Source organism: Hypomesus transpacificus, chromosome 2, assembly GCF_021917145.1.
Source record: "Hypomesus transpacificus isolate Combined female chromosome 2, fHypTra1, whole genome shotgun sequence".
In the NCBI taxonomy this organism is placed as follows: domain Eukaryota; kingdom Metazoa; phylum Chordata; class Actinopteri; order Osmeriformes; family Osmeridae; genus Hypomesus; species Hypomesus transpacificus.
The window spans coordinates 1,924,880-1,941,642 of record NC_061061.1 but is presented as its reverse complement, the minus strand read 5'-3'; the positions used below and the strand labels follow the sequence as shown (position 1 = coordinate 1,941,642).

The following is a 16,763-nucleotide window of genomic DNA, read 5'->3' as shown; positions in this document are numbered from 1 at the left end:
AATGAGCAGATGACACAAACCCACGACAAGCAGCCCTGTCTGTCTGTCCCTGTCTGTCCCTGACTGTCTGTTTATGTCTGTCTGTCTGTCCGTCTGTCTGTCCCTGTGTGTCTGTCCCTGTCTGTCCCTGACTGTCTGTTTATGTCTGTCTGTCCGTCTGTCTGTCCCTGTCTGTCTGTCCCTGTCTGTCCCTGACTGTCCCAGTCTGTCCCTGTCTGTCTGTCCATCTGTCTATCTATCCCTGTCGGTCACTGACTGTCCCTGTCTGTCTGTCCATCTGTCTATCTGTCCCTGTCTGTCCCTGTCTGTCCATGTCTGTCCATGTCTGTCTGTCTGTCCCTGTCGGTCCCTGTCTGTTCCTGTCTGTACCTGTCTGTCTGTCCCTGTATCTTTGTCTGTCTGTCCGTCCGTCCGTCTGCCTGTCTGTCCCTGTCGGCCCCTGTCTGTCTGTCCCTGTCTGTCCCTGTCTGTCTGTCTGTGTATGTCTGTTTATGTCTGTCCCTGTCTGTCCCTGTCTGTCCCTGTCTGTCCCTGTCTGTTTTTCCCTGTCTGTCTGTCTGTTGCTCCATCCAGCCCTGAAGATCTGCATTTTCCAGATAGTAGCAGGTAAACAAAGAGAGGCAAGACAGAGTGACAAGGCACAAAAGAGAGAGAGAGTGGGAGGGCGAGAGAGGGGAAGAGAGGGCGGGAGGGAGAGAGAGACAGACGGAATAAATAAGTAAGAGAAGAAAGAGAGAGAGGACCAAAATAGCAAAGTGACATTCCCCCCCCCACACACACACACCTCCTTCACCCAACGGTTTCACTCGCTATGCGTGGGCATTGAGACTCCACTGTGCTCTCCTCGGCCAGTTCTCCCACGCTACTCTGTGTGTCTTTCACACACACACCCTCCCTGGGGCGTGACTCAGCACACCCCACAGACAGGACATGAACTCTCACTGAGGTCATCCCAGGCAGGTGGCCACATGACCAGGTGAACACACACCTGCAGACCATAAACACTACCTGGAGAGCATCTCATCACCGTGACGACAAACACCTGCCACCTGATAGGGCGTTAGAGTTCCAATCTGATGTGTGCTTCTCTCCTGCTGTCCTTGACGTAATGTGTTCATTTATCAGATGCTTTTCTGCAAAGCAACAGATGAGGGGTATTTGAACCTGCAACCTCTTTTTGATGTCAAATACTCTAACCACTGAGCTATACTGTCCCCCATCTCTCTCCCTCCTTTGTCTCTTCCTCCTCTCCCTCTCTCTTCCTCCACCTCTCTCTCTCTATGTCTCTTTCTCTCTCTATGTCCAATTTGCAGTGCCATTGGCTGAGACCGAGGGACGGGCCACCACGCCCAACCATCTGATCTGGTGAACCGGTTAGCGCTCTAATCAGGTTTGAGCTTCCGGAGCTTTGTGCCCAGCTTGTCCAAACACCGGCCCAGGTGGGAGCTGCGTTCTGAGAGTGTTCAAACACCAAGCTGGAGGATGTGGGGGTGGGGGGCTGGTGGTGGTGGGAGGAAAGGGGGGCGCTGGTAAACACTACCCCCCCCCCCTCCCCCATCTTCTCCTCAGACTGTAAGAGCAGGCACCCCGCTGAGGAGGGAGTTTGCGCAAGGCCCCGACCAATCAAACTGATCTCCGCTTGCAGAGACACACTCCTCCGGTCACACTAGAGCTGCTTCTCGGAGCTCTCTCCATCCCTCCTCCTCAGCCTCCTCCTCGTCCTCCTGCTTCTCAGAGCTCTCTCCATCCCTCCTCCTCAGCCTCCTTCTTGTCCTCCTGCTTCTCCTCCACCACCTCCCCCTCCTCGTCCTCCTGCTTCTCCTCCACCACCTCCCCCTCCTCCACCACCTCCCCCTCCTCGTCCTCCTGCTTCTCCTCCACCACCTCCCCCTCCTCCACCACCTCCCCCTCCTCGTCCTCCTGCTTCTCCTCCACCACCTCCCCCTCCTCCACCACCTCCCCCACCTCCCCCTCCTGCTTCTCCTCCACTACCTCCCCCTCCTCCACCACCTCCCCCTCCTCGTCCTCCTGCTTCTCCTCCACCACCTCCCCCTCCTCCACCACCTCCCCCTCCTCGTCCTCCTGCTTCTCCTCCACCACCTCCCCCTCCTCCACCACCTCCCTCTCTTCGTCCTCCTGCTTCTCCTCCACCACCTCCCCCTCCTCCACCACCTCCCCCACCTCCCCCTCCTGCTTCTCCTCCACCACCTCCCCCTCCTCCACCACCTCCCCCTCCTCGTCCTCCTGCTTCTCCTCCAACACCTCCCCCTCCTCCACCACTTCCCCCTCCTCGTCCTCCTGCTTCTCCTCCACCACCTCCCCCTCCTCCACCACCTCCCCCTCCTTGTCCTCCTGCTTCTCCTCCACCACCTCCCCCTCCTCCACCACCTCCCCCTCCTTGTCCTCCTGCTTCTCCTCCACCACCTCCCCCTCCTCCACCACCTCCCCCTCCTTGTCCTCCTGCTTCTCCTCCACCACCTCTCCCTCCTCGTCCTCCTGCTTCTCCTCCACCACCTCCCCCTCCTCCACCACCTCCCCCTCCTCGTCCTCCTGCTTCTCCTCCACCACCTCCCCCACCTCCCCCTCCTGCTTCTCCTCCACCACCTCCCCCACCTCCACCCATCTCTGCCCAGCCGTGCCCCCTGCCATGCCAAGGCCCCGACTGTCTGAAGACACCCGATGTCAACACCCCATCTAGACTGTCTTCACCTGGGAAAGAGCAGTGTGTATGAGCGTAAATACACATGTTCATGTCTGTGTGTGTGTGTGTGTGCAGGCAGTGAACCTGGTGGCAGGGAGGCTACCCCCTGAGTGCCCTCCCCTCCCTGTCTCCTGACTGCAGCTCTGGGCCTGAGTCAGGCTCTGAGTCAGGCATGTCATCCATCACACATGGCAATCAAGTGCCTCTGGAGTCAACCACGAAATATGTGTGTGAGTGTGTGTTTGGGCGTGTGTGTACGCATGAGTGTCGGTGTAAGCGCATCTGGCAGCGTTTGTGTTTGGGTGCCTTTGCGTGTGTGTGTGTGTGTGTGTGCGTATCTGTGGATTTCCGTACAGCACCATCCGATTATGCGGCATCCATCCATAACAGCGTAGAATATATCCTGTCTCTTCCAGAACCCTGCTGCAATCCCATTACAGCAACGCATCAGTCTTGCCATAATACACACCATCACAGTCTACCTATGACACAATCTCATAGTCTAACTCTCGCACACAACATTGAAGTCTAGCTTTAACCCACAACAACCTAGTCATTTACATTTTAGTCATTTAGTAGACGCTTTTATCCAGAGTGACTTACAGTAAGTACAGGGACAGGGCAAGTAGGGTGAAGTGCCTTGCCCAAGGACACAACATAATTACGCAGGGCCAGAATCGAACCGGCAACCTTCTGATTACTAGCCCGATTCCCTAACCACTCAGCCACCTGTCTCCCTAGTCCCATACTATAGTCTACCTGTCCCACAAAACAACATATTAATCTACCTGTACCACACAACAACATCTTAATCTACCTGTAACACACAACCAAACCTTAATCTACCTGTAACACACAACCACACCTTAATCTACCTGTAAGGAGACAGAGCTTGGACGCCCCTCTCACCCTGACAGTGTTACGTCCCTCGCCCTACTGGTATGTGTGCTCTGTATTGTGTGCTTGTTTTTCCCTTCAGTTTCCCCCTCGTTTTCGTTGCCCGTCTGTGATTGGCTGCCGCCCCGTCTCTCCGTCACCAGTGCACCTCCGGCCATCCATCTCCGTCCAAGATTGGCTGCCGTCACCACTCCCCCAACGCCAACGCACTACACTCCACCAATCACCTGTCTGTCCGTCCACATTTAAACCCGGTTCTGTGTAATGTTCAGCAGCCTCTAGCCCTGTGTGTTCTTCCTGTCGGCATTTGTATGTGTTTGTGCATTTTGCTCGCGGTCAGTGTTATCCGTTGTTTTCATACCTATTTATTTGCCAAGTTATCGGCGGTACTCTGTATCGTGCTTTTCGTTGTTTTATTATTAGTTCAGTCGTACAGGGGCTTTGGAACAGGTAAGCTGCCCATGGGCATACATCCCATCACGTAGCTAACCCTTGTTAAACACCTTAGGTAAGGAGCGGGTGCCACCCATGTCTGCTTTGTTAGCATAGGGATGTCTTTTGTTAGGTAGAATAGGACTCTTTTGTTGATTACTTTCCTTTGGCACCGCTCGTAGTTCCACTGTACCCTGTCGGCTGTGTTTTCCCTTTTTGTGTTTTTTTTGTGTTACGATTAAACCCTTGTTTACTTGCATCCCAGTGTGTCCTCGGTCCTTGTGTGTGTGTGTAGGCTCATTGGGTAGTGTTACGGTCTTCCCCCCCTAGAGAAGGTCCGTAACAGTCTACGACAGCAGGACCGTCGCAGCACAGCATCTCTCAGACCCTTCTGGTCCACAGGGTTGTCTCTCAGACCCTCCTGGTCCACCGGGCCTCGAGGGGTCAGGGCTGTCTCTCAGACCCTCCTGGTCCACAGGGACTCGAGGGGTCAGGGCTGTCTCTCAGACCCTCCTGGTCCACAGGGCTGTCTCTCAGACCCTCCTGGTCCACAGGGACTCGAGGGGTCAGGGCTGTCTCTCAGACCCTCCTGGTCCACAGGGCTGTCTCTCAGACCCTCCTGGTCCACCGGGCCTCGAGGGGTCAGGGCTGTCTCTCAGACCCTCCTGGTCCACAGGGCTGTCTCTCAGACCCTCCTGGTCCACCGGGCCTCGAGGGGTCAGGGCTGTCTCTCAGACCCTCCTGGTCCACAGGGCTGTCTCTCAGACCCTCCTGGTCCACAGGGACTCGAGGGGTCAGGGCTGTCTCTCAGACCCTCCTGGTCCACAGGGCTGTCTCTCAGACCCTCCTGGTCCACCGGGCCTCGAGGGGTCAGGGCTGTCTCTCAGACCCTCCTGGTCCACAGGGCTGTCTCTCAGACCCTCCTGGTCCACCGGGCCTCGAGGGGTCAGGGCTGTCTCTCAGACCCTCCTGGTCCACAGGGCTGTCTCTCAGACCCTCCTGGTCCACAGGGACTCGAGGGGTCAGGGCTGTCTCTCAGACCCTCTTGGTCCACAGGGACTCGAGGGGTCAGGGCTGTCTCTCAGACCCTCCTGGTCCACAGGGCCTGGAGGGGTCAGGGCTGTCTCTCAGACCCTCCTGGTCCACAGGGACTCGAGGGGTCAGGGCTGTCTCTCAGACCCTCCTGGTCCACAGGGCCTGGAGGGGTCAGGGCTGTCTCTCAGACCCTCCTGGTCCACAGGGCCCGAGGGGTCAGGGCTGTCTCTCAGACCCTCCTGGTCCACAGGGCCCGAGGGGTCAGGGCTGGGGGCATTTCCCGACCTTGCGCTGCCTAGCAACCACCTGCCAAGCCCAAGCAAGCACACGGGAGTCTCACCTCCATCCCAGCACCTTATCTACGACACTAGACACTGTTTGAACAGAGTGGTGCTCATACCTGGCAGTTTGAAGTAAACGAATAAGGTCCTAAGAATAAGAACAACCTACTCATTTAGAATACTTTTTTTATTAGAAGCGACGTACAGGGGGGATTTTAACTTGCAATCTCTTGATTTTGCAGTCAAATGCTCTTGCCACTGATTTACATGCATCCTGAGGTTGGGGCAGATAATCAATGGTAGTTGTAATGGTCTCCTCAGATGCAGGGGGGGGCGATCATGTGACTGGCATCATGTGACTGACTCCATGTGCTCTGCTGCACACTGCTTGGCCTAATTACTGCAGTGTGGCCAATCTGTTAGAAGTGTGTCAGCAACCAGTCTCACACTCTGGACTGCTGGTTTGGCCTAGTCTGGTTGGCCTGGCACAACTACACACAACTACACGGTACACACACACACCGTCCCAGAAACAACACACACAAACAGTTTGCCTGGCCCAGAAACAATATACACACACAAGCACACACATACAAAGGCACACACACAGTTTTTTTGGCCCCAAAAACAACACACAAATACACGCACGCAAAAGGTACACACACAGGCACACACACGGTTTGTCTGGACCAGAAATAATCCACAAATACACACACACACTTCCCTTAAGATCACATGGACCTTCCAGAAGTGCTCTGTTAAAGTGCTGAGGTCATACGTCTCTGTCAGGGGCCTCAACACTGCCTTCCTCCCTCTGTCGTCACCTCATAAAGATCTGCTGGGGGGGAAACCTGACTCCACCTCCCTGGGTCTCCACCTCCCTGGGTCTCCACCCCCTGGCTCTCCACCCCTCCAACCCTCCACCTCCATCCCTCCAGCTCCCTGGCTCTCCACCCCTCCACCCCTCCATCCCTCCACCCCTCCACCCCCATCCCTCCATCCCTTCACCCCTCCATCCCTCCACCCCTTCATCCCTCCGTCCCTCCACCCCTCCACCCCTCCATCCCTCCACCCCTCCATCCCTCCACCCCTCCATCCCTCCGTCCCTCCACCCCTCCATCCCTCCACCCCTCCACCCCTTCACCCCTCCACCCCTCCGTCCCTCCACCCCTTCACCCCTCCACCCCTCCATCCCTCCATCCCTCCACCTCTTTATCCCACTAACTGAACGCTCAGGTGCATCTCTATAGCCAGACGGAAGGGTAGAGAGAGAACAACAGGAAACACCAGAGCCAGGACATGACCACAAGCCGAGGGAGGGGAAAGAGAAAGAAAAGAGACAGAGCGAGGTGGAGAGTATCAATGTTGAATATGTGGTCGCATGCAATAGATTTTGTGTTTGCTCTTACCTGGTTACCCACAGAGCAGCTGTCACCTAATACTGCAAAGAGTCTGCCTGGGAGGAACCACTGCCCTCAAAACCCCTGGTCTCCATCCCTCCATCCCCCACCCATCGCTAAGTATCCCTCCCAGGGGCCTCACTAAGTATCTCCACCAGGTAACTCCACCAGGGGCCTCACCAGGTAACTCCACCAGGGGCCTCACCAGGTAACTCCACCAGGGGCCTCACCAGGTATCTCCACCAGGGACCACACTAAGTATCTCCACCAGGGGCCACACTAAGTATCTCCACCAGGTAACTCCACCACGGGCCTCACCAGGGGCCTCACTAAGTATCTCCACCAGGGGTCTCACTAAGTATCTCCACCAGGTAACTCCACCAGGGGCCTCACTAAGTATCTCCACCAGGTAACTCCACCAGGGGTCTCACTAAGTATCTCCACCAGGGGCCTCACTAAGTATCTCCACCAGGTAACTCCACCAGGGGCCTCACCAGGGGCCTCACTAAGTATCTCCACCAGGTAACTCCACCAGGGGCCTCACCAGGTAACTCCACCAGGGGCCTCACTAAGTATCTCCACCAGGGGCCTCACTAAGTATCTCCACCAGGTAACTCCACCAGGGGCCTCACCAGGGGCCTCACCAGGGGCCTCACTAAGTATCTCCACCAGGTAACTCCACCAGGGGCCTCACCAGGTAACTCCACCAGGGGCCTCACTAAGTATCTCCACCAGGGGCCTCACTAAGTATCTCCACCAGGTAACTCCACCAGGGGCCTCACCAGGGGCCTCACTAAGTATCTCCACCAGGGGCCTCACTAAGTATCTCCACCAGGGGCCTCACTAAGTATCTCCACCAGGTAACTCCACCAGGGGCCTCACCAGGGGCCTCACTAAGTATCTCCACCAGGTAACTCCACCAGGGGCCTCACCAGGTAACTCCACCAGGGGCCTCACTAAGTATCTCCACCAGGGGCCTCACTAAGTATCTCCACCAGGTAACTCCACCAGGGGCCTCACCAGGGGCCTCACTAAGTATCTCCACCAGGGGCCTCACTAAGTATCTCCACCAGGTAACTCCACCAGGGGCCTCACCAGGTAACTCCAGCAGGGGAAGGTGTCCTGACCCGGCATCGACTCACACTCATGCCTGGCTGCACACAGCTAGAAGAGCCTGGGTCTCTGTTGCGTGTTTACAAGCATGTACGGCTCAGAGAGCCGTGATCGATACTGACATGTTAGTTGTCTTTCAGAGGCCCGGTGTTGGGGGAAACCTGCGGAGAGATGCAAAGTGACATTCAGCTATTCGACTACTGTTGACACTCTGTCCTCGGGGCGTACTTTGTCGGATACCGTGCAGAGTAGCTGCAATATGTAAACACAGGATTTGAATGGCAGGCCAGTAGGCCACACAACGGTACTTATATATATATATTTATTTTTACTGTTGTGTATGCTTGTTCTGTATACTTTTCCAGAACTTTTCAAATAGGCTGCATCAATAAATGCTTCTCTGTAGACTGCCTTCTGGAAAAGGTCTACGTTTTACCTGAAGATGGCGGGGAAGGATCCGGTTTACGTCCGTGACTACAGGAAGGACATCTGACCTAGAGAGTATTTACATTTTGTCATTTAGTAGACGCTCTTATCCAGATCGACTTACAGTAAGTACAGGGACATTCCCCCCGAGGCAAGTAGGGTTAACTGTCTTGCCCAAGGACACAACGTCATTTGGCACGGCCGGGAATCGAACTGGCCACCTTCTGATTAATAGCCTGATTCCTTAACTACTCAGCCATCTGACCCCAAGAGCAAATATGAAAAGTTCCACTGTTCGAAGTAGCGGAGTCTCCCTCCATTGGCTTCCCATCACGGCCCGCATCAGATTCAAGACCCTGGTACTGACCTTCTGAGCGGTGAACGGGACTGCACCCGACTACATCAAGTCTCTCCTCCAGCCTTACACCCCCACCCGCCACCTACGGTCTTCTTCTGACTACCGTCTGGTGGCCTACCTCTCAAGAGCGCCCGCTCCCAACCCAAGCTCTTATCCTGTCTGCCCCCCAATGGTGGAATCAACTCCCCACCTCCATCATAGACACTGACTGTCTCCCCACCTTCAAGAAAAGGCTCCAGACGCACTTGTTCCGGGAGTACAACAGTACTTAGAATGATTTGCTGGACCTGATGTTAGTTTCCTCCAGGAAACCATTGACTCTTATTGAGGGACTTGTTGCTCTTCTTGGCTAGTTGTAACTGATTTAACTTCTTGTACTCGCTTTGAATTATATTATTGTTGCTTGCTGTCCTACAGGTACACTCTTGCACTTTTGAGGTTCATGTTGTTTAACTGTAACTCATTTAACTACATGCTCTTATGTTTCTTCCCATTAGCACTTATTTGCCTTTCACAATGTATGCTTCATGTTTTGGCTACACACAATGTTTTTGGCTTTATCTCGTTGTTTATGATCCTTGACCTATGCACTTTTGTAAAGCTCTATCTTGGAAGTCGCTTTGGATAAAAGCGTCTGCTAAATGAACAAATGTAAATGTAAGAATCCAGCACTCCAACAGTAACCTCAATTGGGCCACATCTGCATGAGAGCTGATCATACAGAACTTTTTGTGTTTCAAGCGGCAATAGGTTTAACTCAGTGGTGGAGCACTTGAAGGAAAATCAAGAGTTTGCGGGTTCAAATTCCCCCCTGTATGTCGCTTTGGATAAATGCGTCCGCTAAATGAGTCCAGTTTTCCGTAAATACGACATCATGAATTGGAGAGCCCCACAGCTCCTGCAGACCCTCCTCTCTCTCTACACACACACACACACACACCCACACACACACACACACACACACACACACACACACACACACACAGCAAGACAACCAGGCGGAAAGACACACGTTGGCAGACGCGTTTGTTCAAAGATGCACAGACACACACAGACACACACATGAGAGTTAGACACACACATCTTGCTACCCATCTAAACAAACGTTTGAATGCTTTAAGATCCGAGGGATTTCGGTCCAGAGGTGTAACACTGGGAACAAAAAGACAGAATGTATCTTACATACCTCTAGTACCCCGAGCAGAATAAGAGTATGCTTGAATGTCATTTAAAAACGATTTTGAATGGGAGTGAATAGCCAGTCCTCACTAGGATAGCAAGACAACCTGTGTGTGTGTGTGTGTGTGTGTGTGTGTGTGTGTGTGTGTGTGTGTGTGTGTGTGTGTGTGTGTGTGTGTGAGAGAGTGGCTGGGTGTGCAGAAACGAGGGAGGGCATGAAGGACTGATCCTCTCACACCCAGTACTGCTATTAGGGGGCGTGTGTGTGTGTGTGTGTGTGTGTGTGTGAGTGTGTGTTCGTGTGTGACAGCATGTCTGGACCAGAGTGTCCCATGGGAACTCCCCTCCTACCCACTACCCCCCCCCCAACCCCACACAAACCTCCCTCCATCCATCTCTCTCCCTCTCCATCCTTCCCACCTAAGGCAAGCCCATTTCTCCCTCCCTCCCTCCCTCCCTCCGTCCCTACCTCCCTCCCTCCCTCCCTACCTCCCTCGATGGGTCTCTGTAATGGATCCCTCCATACGGGCCCAGGGAGAGGGATGTGGGCCCTGCTATTATGCTCTCACCCATCTCAATGAGTGTGTGTTTTAGAGAGAGAGAGATCTTGGTGACGGTCGTGATATGTTGCTGACTGGGACGTTGTAAACATCCTCCAGATCCTCTTCCAGCAGATGAGCCATACATGGAGACACAGAGCTGCCTTTACCTTCACCGTGTACACAACTGAGAGTGACAGCACGCACGCACACTGTCACGCACACGAACACTGTCACACACACACTGTCACACTGTCACACACACACACACTCTCACATACACACACACTCAGGCTAGGAAGGACTGTGGTCCTGGAGATGTGTGTGACAGCAGAGGCAGGATCAAACGTACGGAGGAAAACAGGTGTAGATGGAGACAGAGAGTGATGGGAAAGCAGGGTTTCCCGCAGAAGGTTGGTTAGTTAAGGTGGTAGGGTGGGGTTTGGGGGGGGGGGGGTGTCAGAGGACAGGACAGAGTATCACGGTGGATATCGCTCATTTTAAAAAAAAAAGAGAGAGGGAAGAGAGAGAGTGAGGGGGAGGGAGGGGGAGAGGGGAGAGAGAGAGGGGGGGAGAGAGAAGGGGAGAAAGAGGGGGAGAGAGAGAGTCAGAGAGAGAGAGAGAGAGAGAGAGAGAGAGAGAGAGAGGGGGGGGGGGGGCGAGGAGAGATAAAGGATAGAATGTGGAAGTGAAGGGAAGAGGGAGGACCCCTCACCCCTCCCAGCCTCCCCGAAGGCGCGGGTGTCAGAGTGAAATACACCGTCCCACCCCGACCCAGAGCCCCACCAGGAACACAGTGTGCCCGACTCCGCTCCCTGGCGCGCTGCCCCACTCGCTCTCTCACGCACCTCCTCCCCATTGGCCGCCCGCCCTGTCAGTCATCAGGGAGGGGGCGGGAGCAGCCCAGAGAGGGAAGGTGTGTGTGTTTGGGGGGGGGGGGGCATTAAGGATATTAAAGTGGCACAGGGCGGGATGAGAAAATCAAGCCCTGCAGTGACTAAGCCTCTGCCCCGACCTTCTCAGACTCTGGTGGAGAGAGCTGATTCAGCTGAGCCCTGAGGGAGGACAGAGGGAAGGAGAGGAGAGGAGAGAGAGGACAGGACGGAGGGAAGGAGAGGAGAGGAGAGAGAGGATAGAGGACAAGATGGAGGGAAGGAGAGGAGAGAGAGGACAGGATGGAGGGAAGGAGAGGAGAGAGAGGAGAGAGGACAGGATGGAGAGAAGGAGAGGTAAGGAGGAGAGATGGGCAGAGGACAGGACAGGACAAGAGAGGAGAAATGAGGATGGGAGAAGGGGGTAGACTACCTGAGCCCAAACTCTGCTGACTACCTCAGTATGCTGGGGGGACAGGGGGGGGGGGGGGGGACGGACAGTGGTATTGCGTAATGGCAGAAACCCCCTAGGGAGCAGCCTCTATGATGAAGGGAGACTGTTGGACTCCTCACACACTGCAGGCAAACACAGCCTTTTCTACAGCAGCGCGTCTTGCAAGCACACACACACACTCTCTCGCTCACACACACTCTCACTCACACACACACCCTCTCTCACTCACACACACACTCTCTCACTCACACACAGACACACACTCCCTTTCTCTCATGCCTCTCCATCATTCCTCTCTTTCACAGTATGAGAGTGCAGCTGATCATCTTATTAGAGTCCTGTCGGGGTGTGGTTCATGGTGTGGTTCATGGCGTGGTTCATGGCGTGGTTCATGGCGTGGTTCATGGCGTGGTTCATGGCGTGGTTCATGGCGTGGTTCATGGCGTGGTTCATGGCGTGGTTCATGGCGTGGTTCATGGCGTGGTTCATGGCGTGGTTCATGGTGTGGTTCATGGACCCTCAGAGCAGGGGCGTGTCCAGGGAGTGGCCTAGGGTGGCACGGGCCACCCCTGAAATCTGATTGGCCACCCCAATATATGATTGGCTATATGCCCAGTCAGAGTCCACAGTGTGAGAACCCCGGGAACCTGGAAACTTCCACCAGGTTGAGGCCAAACACCTCCGTCCACACAACCCCCCCCCCTCCCCTGACCCCCCCTCCTCCCCTGACCCCCCCTCCCCCTGTAACCCCCCGAGAGTGAGAGAGAGAGAGAGAGAGAGAGAGAGAGAGAGAGAGAGAGAGAGAGAGAGAGAGAGAGAGAGAGAGAGAGAGAGAGAGAGTGAGAGAGAGAGAGAGAGAGAGAGAGAGAGAGAGAGAGAGAGAGAGAGAGAGAGAGAGAGAGAGAGAGAGAGAGAAAGTGTGTATGTGAGAGTGTGTGTGCGTGTGTGTCTGAAAGAGAGTGCATGAGTGTATGTGTGTGTGTTTGAGAGAGTATGGGTATATAAGAGAGTGTGTGTATTTCTGAGAGAAGAGAGAGAGAGAGAGTGTGTATGTGTTTGAGAGAGAGAGAGAGTGTGTGTTTGAGAGGGCTCTAATATCCATGAGCGCTGGGCAAACATGCTCCTTGCAGAGAGGCAACCATTATTTTTGGTCTCTGCTGTTTATTTTCTCAATTACGGCTGCTTACCCCTCGTCAGCAGCTCTGAGGTTAGGCACGGGGGGGTGAGGGGGGGGGGTAGTAGGGGAAGAGGGGGGGGGGGGAGGGGAGGGGGGGGGGGGGGAGAGGGAGGAGGGGTAGAGGGGGGGAGGAGGGGTAGAGGGGGGGAGGAGGGGAAGAGGGGGGACTCCCCTGAGGGTCAGCAGCCTTGCAGACGGAGGTTCCCCGCAGCATCACACGGTGACACAGTGACAGTGTGTTAAGAGATTAGCCCAGGCATGTACGTGTGCGCGCCAGCCTCAGAGTGTGTGTTTGTTGGACTGGGGCTCTGGGAACTGCAACGTGTGAATGTGTGTGTGTGAATGTGTGTGTGTGTGTGTGAATGTGTGTGTGAATGTGTGTGGGTGTCCAGTGAATTTCATGATAAGGCAGAGAATGCGTACAACTGGGCTCTGACAGACCCACAACCAAGTCTTCCCCACAGCCAGGTTCCTCTTCACCCAAACCAGCTCTTCTCACCCCCCCCACCCCCTCCCCCCATGGGTCTGCAGAAAGAGGACCGGAGGCACACATTAACAGCCAGGGAACACACACACACATACCTGGAGGCCGAGTATAAACACACACACACACACAGGCGCTGTGAAAATATACCGCACCCCAACACAATCACTTAGGCTGAGCCTTCATGACGCGGCTGTCTATAAACAACCCTCCGAATATACTGGAAATCCCCACGAAGAAACACACGCACACACACACACACACGCACACACACACACACAAGGAACTATTTCTGCTCGCTTCTGAAAGGGGTGTCGAGGGAATAGCCTTCTCAGTAATAGCAGGTCACGCTACACTCGAGCATAATTAAAAGCATTTTAAATAGCATGTTCTTTCGGTGACCTTACCTGGTGGTGCAGTGGGAAAGTCTGGACCCTGCCTCGCTAGCTGTAAGGGCACAGCTCACCTATATCCTCTATAGGGGAGTTTTCAAACCCCAAGTGTTACTAAGGAATGAAATGAGTGCCATCACAAGGACGTGTGCTAAGAGGAGGAGAGGAGGTGACCATGAAAGGATGACAGGAGAACTGGAAAGAGGAAGAGAAGAGGAGACGAAGAGAAGGAGAGGAGACGAGAGGAGAAGAGAAGGAGATGAGGAGAGGAAAGGAGGAGAAGAGGAGCCGATAGGTGTGTGTTAGGTGTGTGTTTGGTGTGTGTTTGGTGTGTACTTGGTGTCTGTTAGGTGTGTGTTTGGTATCTGTTAGGTGTGTGTTAGGTGTGCGTTTGGTGTCTGTTAGGTGTGTGTTTGATGTGTGTTAGGTGTGTGTGTGAGAGAGAGAGAGAGAGAGAGAGAGAGAGAGAGAGAGAGAGAGAGAGAGACAGACAGACAGACAGACAGACAGACAGACAGACAGACAGACAGAGAGATGGAGGCAGAGAGTAAGAGAGTGAGAGATAAACAAGCAGTGATTCCCAGAATGTATCACAGACAATGAAAGGGAGCAGAAAGTGAAAGTATCCGGTTGAGAAGGAATACATCAGGTGGTCGACAGCGAGACGGTCCCAACACACGGGGCAGAGCACACTACCTTACACACGGGGCAGAGCACACTACCTTACACACGGGGCAGAGCACACTACCTTACACACGGGGCAGAGCACACTACCTTACACACTGGGCAGAGCACACTACCTTACACGCGGGGCAGAGCACACTACCTTACACACGGGGCAGAGCACACTACCTTACACACGGGGCAGAGCACACTACCTTACACACGGGGCAGAGCACACTACCTTACACACTGGGCAGAGCACACTACCTTACACACTGGGCAGAGCACACTACCTTACACACTGGGCAGAGCACACTACCTTACACACTGGGCAGAGCACACTACCTTACACGCGGGGCAGAGCACACTTCCTTACACACTGGGCAGAGCACACTACCTTACACACGGGGCAGAGTACACTACCTTACACACGGGGCAGAGCACACTTCCTTACACACGGGGCAGAGCACACTTCCTTACACGCGGGGCAGAGCACACTACCGTACACACGGGGCAGAGCACACTACCGTACACACGGGGCAGAGCACACTACCTTACACACGGGGCAGAGCACACTACCTTACACACGGGGCAGAGCACACTACCTTACACACGGGGCAGAGCACACTACCCTTATACACGGGGCAGAGCACACTACCTTACACACTGGGCAGAGCACACTACCTTACACACTGGGCAGAGCACCCTACCTTACACACTGGGCAGAGCACCCTACCTTACACACTGGGCAGAGCACCCTACCTTACACACGGGGCAGAGCACACTACCTTACACACGGGGCAGAGCACACTACCTTACACACGGGGCAGAGCACACTACCTTACACACGGGGCAGAGCACACTACCGTACACACGGGGCAGAGCACCCTACCGTACACACTGGGCAGAGCACACTACCGTACACACGGGGCAGAGCACACTACCTTACACACGGGGCAGAGCACACTACCTTACACACGGGGCAGAGCACCCTACCGTACACACGGGGCAGAGCACCCTACCGTACACACTGGGCAGAGCACCCTACCGTACACACTGGGCAGAGCACACTACCTTACACACGGGGCAGAGCACACTACCGTACACACGGGGCAGAGCACCCTACCGTACACACTGGGCAGAGCACACTACCGTACACACGGGGCAGAGCACACTACCTTACACACGGGGCAGAGCACACTACCTTACACACGGGGCAGAGCACACTACCGTACACACTGGGCAGAGCACCCTACCGTACACACTGGGCAGAGCACACTACCGTACACACGGGGCAGAGCACCCTACCTTACACACTGGGCAGAGCACACTACCGTACACACTGGGCAGAGCACACTACCGTACACACTGGGCAGAGCACACTACCTTACCACTGAGGAATGTCTGGGAGGGAAACGATACACACAAGGATGAACAACCCAGTACGGCAAGTTGCAACAGCGACGCAACAGGGAGGTTATCGAAACATGACAAAACCTTTAACACACACCGCACGGAGAGGGGTGTGGTAGGCATGAGACCAGTCAAATCCCGCCTTTAATCTTTGAGTGTGCGTGTTTGTGTGTGTGTGTGTGTTGACTGTTGGTTATGTGCTGGTGTAAGTGGGGGCTGGATGTTGGGTGTGTCTGTTTGTGTGTGTGTTTGCGTGTGTGTCTATGTGTTGTGTGTGTTCTGCTTGTGTGTCTGTGTGTTGTGTTTGTTCTGTGTGTGTTCAGTGTGTGTGTGAGAGAGAGAGAGCTCTAGCAGTGTAATGCTATACCTTGCTTGCAACATCGATCAATAAGTATGCAAGCCATGCATCTGCGTTCGGATCTCTCAAGGCAAAAGGAAAGCTCCCTAGCTAAATACATATTTATAGACTAGGATTAACACAACGCCACACACACACAAACACACACACAAAGTGAGGACTGATCCAGACAGTGCTAGGATTAGAAGGCTAAGCCTGCAACTACATATAAGGCCATTCATGAAAACAAGACAAAGTGCTGCCATCTTGATGCTTTGAGGGATACCATCCTCTCACCCAACCTACTCATCTCCCTGACCTCACCTCCACCAGTCTGCCTGACCACCAGGACCCTGAACACCCCTGACCCCTGGCCTCCACCTGCCCAACCCTGACCACCAGGACCCTGAACACCCCTGACCCCTGGCCTCCACCTGCCCAACCCTGACCACCAGGACCCTGAACACCCCTGACCCCTGGCCTCCACCTGCCCAACCCTGACCACCAGGACCCTGAACACCCCTGACCCCTGGCCTCCACCTGCCCAACCCTGACCACCAGGACCCTGAACACCCCTGACCCCTGGCCTCCACCTGCCCAACCCTGACCA

The 16,763-nt window shown here is 54.6% G+C and overlaps 1 protein-coding gene and 1 long non-coding RNA gene across 5 annotated transcripts in view; one reads left to right on the top strand and one right to left on the bottom strand.

Moving 5' to 3' along the window:
• The window catches only part of LOC124477942 (transcription factor HIVEP3), a 54,394-nt gene that overhangs the window by 32,648 nt on the left and 4,983 nt on the right, over nt 1–16,763 (bottom strand). Inside the window, exons 2-3 of one of the 3 annotated variants that reach the window (XM_047036029.1) lie at nt 8,296–8,353; nt 7,842–8,020 (exon numbers count right to left, since the gene is read on the bottom strand). The exons of 1 other annotated variant lie outside the window; for it this stretch is intronic. The gene's annotated coding sequence lies outside the window, so the exon portion shown is untranslated. The remainder of the gene's footprint in view (nt 1–7,841; nt 8,021–8,295; nt 8,354–16,763) is intronic. One more of the 3 variants, XM_047036036.1, reaches the window with a different exon arrangement.
• LOC124477965 lies at nt 6,539–7,845 on the top strand. 2 transcript variants are annotated; one of them, XR_006957194.1, is made up of 3 exons: nt 6,539–6,929; nt 7,118–7,155; nt 7,244–7,845. It is a non-coding gene; the product is annotated as an uncharacterized LOC124477965 (long non-coding RNA). The 2 variants fall into 2 exon arrangements; XR_006957195.1 differs by having other exon boundaries at nt 7,068–7,155; nt 7,269–7,845.